At 37.4% G+C, this 14,193-nt stretch overlaps 1 protein-coding gene across 1 annotated transcript in view; it reads right to left on the bottom strand.

The window, feature by feature from the left end:
* Positions 1 to 14,193, bottom strand: part of LOC126484700 (glutamate-gated chloride channel-like) — a 129,311-nt gene that overhangs the window by 58,654 nt on the left and 56,464 nt on the right. The gene's annotated exons all lie outside the window — the stretch shown is intronic.

Below are 14,193 nucleotides of genomic sequence, written 5' to 3'. Positions count from 1 at the left end.
GTGAGATGGGAGATAGATTAGTATAATTGCGTACAAAACATCAACTAGTAATATATAACTTGTGGTTTCAGCACCACCACGGAATAGCTATACATATAAAGCCCCTGGAGATAGAATGAGATATCAAATCGACTTCATTCTAGTTAGACAAATGTTCTGGAATCAAATGAGAGAAGGTCCAAGCATTGACTGGAACTTGTGAGAAACTGGATGTGAATAGACTAAAGGATATCATGGTTAGGTTGACAAACGAGGAATAAACAAACATGGCTACAGTTATGTACAACACCAGAAGTGTTGAAGGAAGGAGTCCTTGACAAACAATATACTATGACCAGCAAACGAAATAGTTGGGAAGCAGAAGGCAAAGCATGAAAAAAGAATGGACTACAGACAGCATAATAACACAAACAAATTTAAAATGTAACCTGAAACAAGACAATACTGAGGAAGAACAATGGCAATATAGAGCACTGAAGAATTAAATCACCAGTGAGTCAAAACAGGTTAAACAATAGTTCTTGGAAGACCAATGAAAGAGGTGAATGAACTGATCAAGGTAGGAGAGCTGGAATATGCCTGTAAATCAATTAAACTGGTCTTTGGAAACAGACAAACTGCAGTGGAATCCAAAATGAAGATGGAATAGTATGATATGAGCAGAAAGACGGAGTAGAAAGGCGGAAACAATAACTTGAAAAACTATATGCAGGAAATAATGAAGACCTGGAACTGGAGAACGCTGAGGGAATCCATCAGGAAGAAGAGGGAGACTATATCCTGCGCGATGAGTCTAACCTTCAGACTGGCAAATGAACCCTGATATAGCCACTGGAGTTGATGATATACCATCAGAAGTTATCAGGTCTGCTGGAGAACAGCTACATGGAGAACTGTTCCATCTCAAACAAGTTATGTATGAAACTCGGACGCTCCCAACAGACTTTAAAAAATGTATCACAGTGCCAATACCAAGGAAAGCAGCATCTGCATACAGATGTGAAGAGTATAGGGTCCTCAGTTTTGTATCACACGCCTCGAAGATCTTGACCTCTATCGTTCTAAAGTGGATAGGAGGCCGGATAGATAAAATGATCACAGACAACCACATCGGCTTTAGAAGAGTTTTAGGCGCACGAAAAGCAGTACTCGCCTTACACTTAATTCTTCAGGAAAAAATAAAGAACTGTCTAGACGCATATATTGCCTTTACCAGTTTAGAAAAAGCGTTCGACAGGGTAGACTGGCGACAGCTTTTTAACAAGCTAAGAGAGACTGGCATAAAGTATAAAGGCTGAACATTAATGCAGAGACTGTATAGAGGTGGCAGTGATGATGTGTAGAGATGATCAAGAAAAAGCTGCTACTAGGCAGGGTCGACGACACGGCTGCTCACTCTCTGTCTTGTTCAACGGATACATTCAGAGGGCAATAGTGAAGTTACGGAGAAACTAGGAAACATAAGAGGAATTAAATTCATGGAAGCAAAATATATTTGCTGAGATTCGCTGATGACATCGCAGTGTCAAGTGAGGATGCAGAAAAATTAGAAACGATGGTGGTTCAAATGGAAATCACCAACATCTCTTCCTATATTATGAAAATTAGTAAAGGTAAAATAAAAATCTTAATGGTGAGAAGACTAAACACCGTTGTCCAATGCTCAGTTAACAATTAGCCACTGCAAACGTCGAATCTTTTGTCTATGCAGGGAGTAAAATTACATCAGACGGAAGGTCAAGGAAGGATATTGTAAGTCGAAAACACCAGGCCAAAGTTCCTTTTGACACGAGAGAGGAAACCTTTTCGCATCCAGCAGCACAGACAAGCATCTCAGGAAAAACCTCATAAAGATGTTTGCTTGGAGTGTGCTGCTGCACAGAATTGACACGTGGATCGGCCATCTGCTGAGACATGAGCATGTGATGAAAAGTATCATTGAAGAGACACCAAAAGGAAAAAAATACAAGAGGCAGACCGAGACTATAATATATCATCCAGATCATGGAAGATACCAGCTGCACCTCTTCTAGCGCTCTCAAGAGGAAGACCGGAGAAAGAAATGAATGGCGAACTACTGCTAACCAACCATATGGTTGAAGATCTACGAAGATTAAATTCATGTAGAGCACTATTGAGGATCTAACTCGCAGCTTCTAAGGATACAATACTATTTATGATCCAGTAGCAGACATCCATCTGGTTTTCAAATATTATTTAAGATCCAGTAATGCTTAACACCTGATGTCTAATGCTGACAGCTAATATCTAATGGCTAATACCTAACAGCTAATGGTTAATGTCTGATAGCTAACACCTATAGCCTAACCCCTTACGCCTAACACCTAGTACCTAGTGCTACAAACGTCTATTTAGCATAAACATCGTTCACATACTTCAATTCAATGCTGATGTATAGTAATAATACTTCATACTAGTAACGAGTACTGAAAGAGTGTATCTGCAGTGGATGTTAGCTGCTGGAAGGGAAAAACGGTGTTACCACCTCAATACGAGTATATTGTATTATAATATTATTGCCTGGGGACGTCTGCATGATGTATTAGCCGTTAGGCGTTAGATGTTAGTGGGTCTTAAAAAATATTTTATCACCAGATGGATCTCAGATACTGCAGAGTAGGGAAACCCTTTTACCCCTGCATTCTCTTATAATGCTGTTTCCTCGGGTGTTATGTATTAGCCAGTAGGCACTAGGTGTTGCTGAATCTGAAATGATATTCTGTTACTAGATGGATGTCAGTTACTGGAGATACAAACTGCATTACCTTTGCAATTTATATAAATAAAAATATAAATTTTCGTTTGTTCAATAACTGTAAATCCCCGAAAGTTGCTCACAGATTGCTTTGAATTTTTGTCATAGGGTTGCACTGGAATCCACGCGTATTTCAGTATATCTACTGAAGCATCACATATAATACATAAATATGTTTGTAATAATGATGGGGGAAATCAATAAAAATGTTAATGTTCCTTTATATCGTAAATCTCCTAAATTTCTTCATCGATTGCTTCTAAATTATGACTCAACATTGCATTTGAATACGCGTGTGCTATTATATACCTAGTTTTATACATCTTTAATTAAATATGTAATACATAAAGAGGAAAAGTTAATATCAAAAGTCTCCAAAATTACTTGACAGCTATATTTAAACTAAAGGTCAGTCTTGATCACAACACTTATGTCTCAATAGCATAGGTGACCGGTTTCGGTTATATTTATATAACCATCGTCAGACCCATAGCTACCTTGGAGGATGGTAGGCGGAGCTCTCCTCAGCTCCTACGAAGTTAACTGATCAGTTTAAATGGTCACGCTTAAGAATGATGTAAGAAATAGGTGTCACGTAAAAGGCAGCGTGCTTTTATTTGAAACGGGAGTGGCTCTGGGGAGTGGAGAAGGTGGCAAGAGCGAACTGGCGCGCTACCTAGAGGAAGCAGAAAATTATCTAAATAAATAGAAATATAGACTGAGATTGTAAGCTTCAGCTGCGATAATAAATGAACTGTCGTAATGTGAAGAGGAAAAGGGAAGTATTTCATACTGTGGAAGTTATCAATCTGACTGCAAGAATTTTGAACAGTATGAACTGACTGAATAATTAACTTGGACATGAAAACTAGAGTAATTGGTTTAGCAAAATTTGATCACAAAAGCTATCTCTGATAACATAAGTTAGCCCTGATTGAATAAATAACAAAAATCATAATATTTTCTCGTTATCTCTTTTCTGCACAAATCTAGTTATCACATTGCAATACTGCTGTGTCTTGAGCGCTGCTATGCTGTATCTACACAGAGACACTCGAGAGGTGAAATGAGTTCTCTGTTAATTGCAATCGAACTGTTTATCTAACATACTTGGTTGGATGATCCATTAAAAAGAATTGTAGGAGAAAGATTGGTAAGAAAATGAAATATGCGCATAAATGACATATTTTTGTATATTGAGAAAAAAGTGCTCAAGGCAGATTTTATATTTCATTAACTTCTCAACATCCAAACAATACACTTTTCTATCTCTGAAATCTAACAACTTTCAGTACATTAACCAAGTTAGTTAATGGCGCAGCAATAGTGAAAAAATAACACTATTTTATTTATTTGACATTCCATTAGATTTCATCCTTCACAAATCAGTTTCATAATCATATTGATTGAACCAAATGATAAACTGAGACATCAAATTTGAATCATAATATTGCCATAGCTTCCTCACTAACACTACTTAATATCAGCAGCCTAACTTTAGCATAGCTGAACTTCGACTCTCCCTCTATCAAAGCCAAACACTGTCTGTCTCACTGCGCCCTCGCGCAACTCGAAGTTACTCACTTAACTTCTGTGACACACCTTACAACATCGCTGCTCGTGCACAATCGATTCAGATATCAAAAATTCAGATAAAAAAATTATACATGACATCTATCAAAGTGCGGGAAGCTGGTCACAGAATCTGTATGCCGCAGTGACTGAGGCAACACCCTAGTGGATCAGGAGAAGCTTTGCCTGCAAATTTGCACGAAATTGCCTCAGATGAAGACTGCAAACGGCTTACAACGTAGCTGCGAGTCGTTGGGCTACTGTATATGAAATTTAACGACACCAAGAAGAGAAATCGAGCCCATACAGTAAGATTCTTGCAGGATGTACACTGGGTAGTGTAGCCGTCATAATTGTTCGCCACAACCAAGCCTACAGCCAACAGATAACGTTTTTTGTATTTTTACTTTTGTACAGCGTGAACCATTAATTTAAACTGTGTTTTAATTATCATTCTTGAACTTCAAAGAAACTGATTCACCCTGTCATTTCATTCTAGTCATATACCTATATAGGGCTCCTTCCTGGTATTTGATTAATCCGAGTATCCCGTTTTACAGACTTACGAAGTGCCAAGTTAACATAAAGAGGCACCATTTAAACTGTTTTTGTGAAATATTAAAACAAATTCTTAACTATTGCAAAGTGTTACAGTAAAAGTTCGCTTGCGTAAAAGAGTGAAGCAAAGTTACTAGAATCTCTTAAGTGACTATACGTAATTAGTTCAAAGATTAATAGTTTCTGAAAGTAAATTCCAGTAAGAAAGAGGTTTTCTTGAAGTGAAATGTTCAGTATAAAAAGTGTGTGCTTTAGTATCTAAGTATTTTAGTATTTCAGTTTGTTGATTATGGAAAGTCCTTTTCTAAAGGTCCCCCCTGGCCAATTTTTTTAGCTTCCTTGAAGTTATCTACTGGGCTTTTCCCCTTTTAAAAACTTAACGTATAAGGGTGTAGTCCAACACTGTTTAAGTGGAGTAATATTTATTTGGAGAACAAAATTAAACAGTAGCAAGAAAGTAGACAAAATTCATACTTCTGCTTTTCCAATACTTCACTGTTTCATTGCCTGGATAGGATGGCGACCATTAGTACACGTTTCAAACCACTAAATGAACTTGGAACTGGGCTGTCCTAGCTTCATTATAATATTATTCATATTGCATTTCTATCTAATCGCTGGGTAAGAGCTTAGGGAAAAAAGTGAATAGTCTGATTTACTTATCCATTAGACACAACACACGGTCAAATCCTGTAGAAAGGGTAACTCTATTGATTAGCTTTTCCTATAAACAGGACTATTCTCCCATAGTGTACTTTATTTGGAAGCTAAACTAAATTTTAGTTATAGGTTTATACGTAACAACGTAAGAGACAGGTTTTCTGTTATTTGGGTAAAAGCACACTAAATTACAATAGTAGTGGCAGGGTTATAAATGGCGCCTGCTAACAAGGCCTTTTACAGTAGTTAAGAGTCCATAAGTAATTAAGCACAGTCATACATTTTACAGATAGGTAGGATTCTTTTGAGCCGGCCGCGGTGGTCTAGCGGTTCTAGGCGCGCAGTCCGGAACCGCGCGACTGCTACGGTCGCAGGTTCCAATCCTGCCTCGGGCATGGATGTGTGTGATGTCCTTAGGTTAGTTAGGTTTAAGTAGTTCTAAGTTCTAGGGGACCACAGATGTTAAGTCCCATAGTGTTCAGAGCCATTTGAACCATTTTTGATTCTTTTGGAACAAGTATAAAGGTCTCAGGAGCACGAATTTGTTAAGGCAGTTAAGTGAAAGATACCGCGGTATAAATTCTTGAATGTGTGGTTTAAGCAATTATTACAAATCGATAAAGATAAGTATATGCAATACAGAGAAGTAAAGCTGGAGGGTAAGAGTGATGACACTTCTGTAAACAGTGATCAGGAGCTGGACAGAGAGGAATCGGTTTTATTGGTGTAAAAGGAGGTAGAAAATATTGATTACAGAAATGAGACTTATATGCTGTTAAGCCCATCTCACATTAAGAAAGAAGTAGATTCAGAGGAGGAAGACAAGGGGGTAGACAATAATCAAGAAAATGAACAACAACCAATTGATTTGTATACATTGCTACACAGTATGCAGATACAGGTGATAGCACATACCAACAATACTTCAATCCTAAGCGCACAAATGCTAGCACAGAACAAGAACTTTCAGGTTCAAAATGAAAAACTCGAAAGTCGGAATAAAATTGGTCATGCACAGGTTAAGGTTCCTAAAAGTGTATCTGAACAATGGAAACACAGTCTAAAGACACTGCCAGTGCAAACGAAAAACTTAAGAAACAGAGTGGACAAATAGAAAGGAATAACCAAAAGTTAGAAAAAAGTTAATAATAAAATAGGTCTTCTGATTTAGGAAATTCTTAACATGAAGAAAGATATGAAAGATTTAGGTGAAACTGTTAGTAATGTACAGGCAGAAATTGTGGACATTAATGACACGTTTGAAACCAAAGTAGAGAAAATACAGGAACAGATCGAGCATACGGTAGAGTTAAAGGTTGAAGTAAAATTTTCCCGTGTTAAGAAAGCAATAACGAAAGCAAACGAAGAACAGATATCTCAACTTAGAATGACTGTTCCAGAGACTGAGAAAAATCTAGAAAGGAAAGTAGAGCATTGAGAAGAGAAGTTTTGCAATAACACTTCGAGTATACAAGAAAAAGTTAGTGACCTAGAAAGAAAGTTTACGTATAATGGCTCTTATGTGGTAGACAGAACACCAATTTACAAGGTACTACAGGGTGAAGAAAATTCGACCCTTACCAAAAACACAGTGGATTATCCCCTGTGGATTTTATTAAGAACTGTGAAAGGCTCTGAAGCGATGACCTTCAGTGAATATAGACAGAAATTCTTGGACCAATATTGGTCCGAGAAGATACAAAATAGCCTCTGGCATGAGTTTATAATGGTGAGAATGTTCGGAGGTAAATGCCAAATAAACACGAAAGAATTTTGGCTCACTTAAGGAATCTAAGGAGTGATTCCGAGATCATACGGGATCTTTTGAAGAAATTATCAGAAGACTTCAAAAGAAATGTGAGCAGTAGCCACCGTACTTTTTCTGCATTTTTAGAAAAAGTGATTGACGAAGACCATTGGCGGGAAAACAAGTTCCGTCAGAATAATAAATGCCGGAATGAAAGAACCGATAGGAATTACAGCAATGTTGAGTAGAATGATAACCAGTATTATGTTAATACTGTTCCTCTAACTATTGCAGAAGAGGACATAGGCAGCAAAATAACTCACATAGAGAGGAGTTAAACTAAATAACACAAATGTTGAGAGTTGGACGGATGCAGGAATATGATTCAGGAGGCCCAAACGCAAGAAATATTCTCGACATAGACAGAGAAGCTTCGATACTCTGCAATACAGAGCAGGTGAGAGGCTGGGCACTAGGCCTGCTGCTACAGGTGGTACTGCTGGTGAATCATAGTCGGCTAACAACTAACTGATTTTGTGCGCTAACAAGCCGCTGCAGCGGACCTTTTAGCAGTGCAAATGTAGAGTGACATCACAAGACATCAGCTGAGGCTGTGAGTACACCAGTAGACGGGGCATCGCCCGCTGTAACCAATCCAGAGGCTATGGACAGACAACGTGCAATAACTGAGATGGGGAAGAGTTTGTAAGAAATTGATAATAGGCGTATACAGATGAGAAATTTGTATGACTATATAAAGCAGTGTAACGAAAAAGAAGATAGCTATAATACGACCACAAAGGAGGTAAAGGAGAAAGGTTTATTGTCTGGAGCTGCGCAGAGTACGCGAGCGGCCAATGCAATTAAATCAAAAAGCACCGTGCAGAGGATGCGTGTCGCTAATGTTAGGGAAAATGAAGAGATCGTAAGTAGACGCAAAGTAGGAGATGCAGATTTACACTTTGCTATCATTCCGTGACAACGAATCTGGAGATAACGTTTCTGTCATTTATAGGCCTGATTTGAAGGAAAACGAATTTATGCGATTGGTAAAAATCCACAAAGATTATGATTTTTATGAAGTGCAAGCTGATGTCGGCAAGGGAGACAAGGAAGTCAGTTCTGATGAAGATGAACTACCAACCGAGGAAAACAACCCGCCTGCTACAAAAGATAAACAAGAGGAACTTGTTGCTATAGAACGAATCCAGAAATCGATGAATTTCGAGACTAGAGACGTTCTAGAGTTCTCAAAAAAATGAAAGGGCTTTCATGTTAGAAGCTGACAGTGATAGCAAAGGCGCCAACTTAAATAAAAATGAAGAAATCAATCAATCTAGTGATTGAGAATCGGAGGAAACGAAGCTTACTGAGAAACTCTGTCTGATAGAAATGAGTATACCAGAAAATGAGAATATTTTGTGTGAAAAGTTGCCGAAACTGGACAGTAAACAGGAAAAAGAAGTTAATCAAAAGGAAATAAAATCTCTAAATGACGAGACTTGTGAAGAAGCAGTAATGTCAGTACAGGATCCTAAGAAAGAGGAACCACCTGACGAAATGATTAGTAAACATCAACAACTAAAGATCATGAAGCATTTTGCTATCGGAAAGAAGAAAGAACCAGCCGACTTAGAATGTAAAGAGATAATGTCATTTCATGGTTAGAGGGCAATGAGCAAACCAATTTAGAAAAAAACGAGAATAGAACTTTAAAATGTTATATTTAAAAGTGTGGAAATCAGTGCAGGTCAAAGTTGACAGTAATGATTGTCCACAGATACCAAAATTTTACAAAATATTTAAAGGGGTACTGTTTGTTAGAAAAGGGAAGAATAGTAAAGATTGTCAAGTCTGTTAGCCATCACAGTTTGAAATAGAATTGATTACTAGCATTTGACATATGGATATCATGGGGCGAAAAACTGCCATGAGAAAATTGCAAGTATTGTCAGAATCGGGAGTAATGCTTCGAAAATGGTTACAGAACGCTTAAAACAATGTCATGTTTGACAAAGTGCTAAAGTGGCCAACAATACCAACAGAGGTGCTATGGAGAATCTCAAACCACTAGGTAACTTAGAACTACCATCTGTGGACGTATATGGACCCCTACTTAAAACCACTGGAAATTTCACCTACATTATAGTTATTTTAGATGTATTTTCAAAATTTATTAAACTGTATCCAATCAGGAAAGCCAAAGCTAAAGCAGTTTTTCATAAAATATTGGAATGCTTTAATGAGACAGGGATACCAAGGAAAGTAATATGGGACAATGCTCCTCAATTTATTGCAAAATTATGGTTAGAAGGAATGAAACAAAAAGGAATGCAAGTAATAAATATTTCCGCCTACCATCCTTCTAGTAATCCAGTAGTGCGCTATATGCGAGTATTAGGAAGACTATGCAGGACATACTGTCACCAAAACCATAGAACTTGGGGCAAATTTATTCTTAAATTTGAAGTAATCATGAATTCATTGGTTTCACACCTGAAAAATTATGTTAGGCCATAAAACTAAAAGTTTGATAGAAGAAGTGCTAGAATACCAACCCAGTAAAGAAATGGATTTGGGAAAGAAAAAGGAAATGGTGAGAAACGAAGTAGGCGAAGGGCAGAAGCAAGAGCCAAAAGGCATAATGAAAAGGTGAAATTTTCAAAATTTAGTATCGGCGAACTAGTACTTGTTAAAGCCCACGAAAAGTCTAGTGAGATAAATAAAGTTATTTCAAAATTTAATACATGTACTATGGTCCTTTTGAAATTCAAGTAATACCACACCCTAAAGCATACTTTCTGGATTATCCTAAATCGATAAAACCACTAGGCACTTGGAACACTGTTGACCTAACGAAGTATATACCAGAAATTTGTAAATTTGCAACTATTATTATTATACAATGTCTGTATTGTGTATAAATTTTATTGCAATCATATTAATATCTGTCAAGTTTCAGGTCCTGAAATACTTTTGTATAAATGCGCATTGATGAAAAAGTGAAAAAAAACTGTGTCACTCACACGACTGTTAAGTGAAATGATGCAGCGTAAGGGGCATAACAAACCCATGATTTTTGACGAAAAAGGAATGCCAAAAATTATGTTAAAAAAAGGCAGCATGCAAGGAAGGATGCACAAAGTGTTCTTAAAGAAAATGTAAAATTGACTGCTTTTGATTTCATAAAGAGGCAGCCAAAAGATAAGTGTGTGCTAATGGTTCGCAGGAGCTAAGGAGGACTGCCATAATACCCATACAGGGGACAGCAAATTGTTTAATTAAAGTGTAGTAATTTTATAGTATTAATGTTAAAATGTCTGTGTGTAAAGTGTGTTTTTATTATGTAACTTGTAATAGACATAAGTGTGTAGTGTTTCTTCAGGAGGACAATGCTTTAATGTAAATGAACCAATGAAACCTATTATTTTTGCGTATTTCAATCACGCTTACCTGTAGGGATACATAATGGAAACAGGGGCATATATAACATTCACCCTGTTATTTCATCCTAATCGTACACTCATTTGGGTTCCTTCCTAGTGGGCCGGCCGAAGTGGCCGCGCGGTTCTGGGCGCTACAGTCTGGAACCGCGAGACCGCTACGGTCGCAGGTTCGAATCCTGCCTCGGGCATGGATGTGTGTGATGTACTTAGGTTAATTAGGTTTAACTAGTTCTAAGTTCTAGGGGACTAATGACCTCAGCAGTTGAGTCCCAAAGTGCTCAGAGCCATTTGAGCCTTCCTAGTGTTTGATTAAGCCGCGTATCCTGTTTTACAGACTTATGAAGTGCCAAGTTAATATAAAGATGCACCATTTAAATTGTTTTTGTGTAAATGATAAAAAAATATCTTTAACTATTGCAAAGGGTTATAGTAAAATACAGAGTAAAGCCAAGTTACTAGAATCTGTTAAATGACTATACAGTATTAGTTCAATGTGTAATATCTTTTGAAAGTAAATTCCAGTAAGAAAGATGTTTTCTTGAAGTGAAATGTTCAGTAAAAAAGGTGTGTGCTTTAGTATACAAGTATTTTAGTATTTAAGATTGTTGATTATGGAAATTCCTTTTCTAAAGATCCCCTGGCCAATTTATTAGCTTCCTTGAAGTTGTCTACTGGGCTATTCCTCTTTTAAAAACGTAATATGTAAGGGTGTAATATTTATTTGAAGAACAAAATTAAACAGTAGCAAGAAAGTAGACAAAATTCACACTTCTGCTTTTCCAGTACTTCACTGTTTCATTGCCTGGATAGGCTGGCCACCATTAGTACATGTTTTAAAGCACTAAATGAACTTGGAACTGAGCTGTCCTAACTTCAGTATAATATTATTCATATTGCGTTTCTATCTAATCGCTGGGTAAAATCTTAGGAAAAGAAGTAAATAGTCTGATTTACTTATCCATTAGACACATCACACAATCAAATCCTGTAAAAAGGGTAACTCTATTGATTATCTTTTCCTATAAACAGGGCTATCCTCCTGTAGTGTACTGTATTCGGAAACTGAACTAAATTTTAGTAAAAGAGTTGTACGTGGCAACATAGAGACGGGTTTCTGTTATATAGGTAAAAGCATACTAAACTACAATAGTAGTGGTAGGGTTATAAGTTACAGTTCGAGGTGCAAAATCGGACCGCCCTCGCCCGGTTTCCCAGCAACACACATCCGCTGTTTATCGTATAGATCGGTCGTTCGTTATTTCTATCGTTTAAAATAATGATCATGGCACACTTTCAAACCTGCGCAATTGACTTAGAGATTAGTGCAGGTACTGAACTTTCCAGATGCCGTTGTGGCAAACGTATACCGAGAGTTCCTCGATTCGGGGAAAAGCACCATCGCGAGAGTCGCCACACCGTTGGAGGGGAAATTACTAAACTTTGTAAGTGAAATCAGCGGTGCCCCTTTCCCTACGCCTTAGAATACACCAGTACAAAACCAGAAAAAACTTTTAAAGGTAAAAACTATACAAAAATAAAATGCACCGCTATGTCACTTCCTAAAATGCATTTCAATTATTAATCTATTCCACGTTTATACGGTGTGCACTTTGTAGATACATTTTGCCCGCACTTGGTGGCACGGTTCTGCTGGCTGCGAGGTGTTCGCTGGCCAGATACTCGGAAGTGGCCAGGCAGTCCGAGCGGTACAGTGTGCACTCCTCCCTCATCAGCGTGGGAAACACCCGCTTGCCCCAAAAACTGTCTCAAATAGATTGTCATAGATGTTAAAATATACTTGAGTTGCAAATTCGTTCAGCTCACTGAGGTGTTTGTTCGGATCCTTTCTTCCGTAATAGAAATTTCTAGTTCGCCTACAATATGTAGCCATCTCCTTTTTCCAGTTTGGCATTAAATTTTAAATTGTTATTTAATGCTATGGACATTGTCAGTCCAAAATTTAGATACTAATTAACAGAAAATAGAGAAACATTAAGATACTGGCTATAATGCTTCAGATTTTCTGTAGATTGTGTCCCATGACTCGAGTACAGTGCACCGAACGTCCATAAAACCATGTGGAACTGCCAGAAATGTCCATCTTTGAGATATTGTTAAACTGCATGTTACATTGGTTTAAATGTCGATGATGTCGTCAAAGCTTCGATTCTTCGTGTGAATTTCTGTACTTTGTCGCTTTGTGATAGCTTTGTATTGACAACCCCATGTCTCATAACCATTAATGATTTTCCTTTTTTCCAGAAAACAATTGTCCGCATTTTACATTTCAATCAAGTTGCAGCACGCATCCAAGTCGTTATTTTGTTCGGGAGTCAAGGTGTTAAGGACAAACCTTGCAAACGTTTTCCTCGTTTTGGAAATGTTCTAGAGAAACTCTTGAACACCTCATTTAGGGATTTGTTAAAGGAGGTACTCCACCTTGCGCAAAACACTATTGTTTTACTTTCTTCTAGTATCCAGACATATTTCACTTAAGTATCAGCGTCATTAGTGGGTTTTTATTTATTTTTTTCTATTAAACAGGGAAAAATGCTTTTTACTACTTCTACAAATATGAATTAAAGTTTTTAAGGAAGTACTTAAAAGTTTGAAAATCACGTAAGGTTTTGTATATATACTTTGCTATCACATGCTTTGGTTTTTCTGATTTTGTGTCCTTTACATTACAGTTGTTTTTCGTTCACAGTGTCATTTGCAGCCTTATTGATGTTAACGTAGAAAAGTTATATACCTCGAAATTTCACGATTGTAAATGTTGTGGTTAGGCCTAACGTTAATTAATTCTGTTTGTAAGATTGTGTGATTGTATATGTATATATGTATGTATGTTTTTGTCTGTGTATGCAGTATGTTTCACTTATTTTTTCCTGCTTTCCCCATTATCTTCAAAGTGGAACATTGCACTATTAATTTTCATTGCCACCTTTCATAAACTACGGAAACAAGATGACGAACAGCTGAATGTGTTCTGGATGGGAATTTTGAATCTTAATGAGGTGTACTTGTCACTGTTGTGTTTTATTGATTGGCGACTCCATAGAGTGCTGGGTGCACAACGACCAGATACGTGAAATTAGAAGGAAGGTCAGCGTTGGCCGTAATTTTGATGGCTTATTGACAGCAAAATCGATTTTCAATCGCATAATGATCATCTTCAGTGCTGTAGTGTATATTGTGATCGTATCATAGCTTTGGTTACTGATAATAACTTGACATCATTGCCTATGAGTTTTAATTTGTACACTACAGCACTGAAAATGATCATTATGTATGTGATTGAAAATCGATTTTGCTGCCAATAAGCCATCAAAATTACGGCCAACGCTGACCTTCCTTCTAATTTCACTGATGTGTTTGCTTGTTTGTGTGTGTGTGTGTGTGTGTGTGTGTGTGTGTGTGAGAGAGAGAGAGAG

Source organism: Schistocerca serialis, chromosome 1, assembly GCF_023864345.2.
Source record: "Schistocerca serialis cubense isolate TAMUIC-IGC-003099 chromosome 1, iqSchSeri2.2, whole genome shotgun sequence".
NCBI lineage: Eukaryota > Metazoa > Arthropoda > Insecta > Orthoptera > Acrididae > Schistocerca > Schistocerca serialis.
This window is presented reverse-complemented; position numbering and strand designations above follow the sequence as displayed.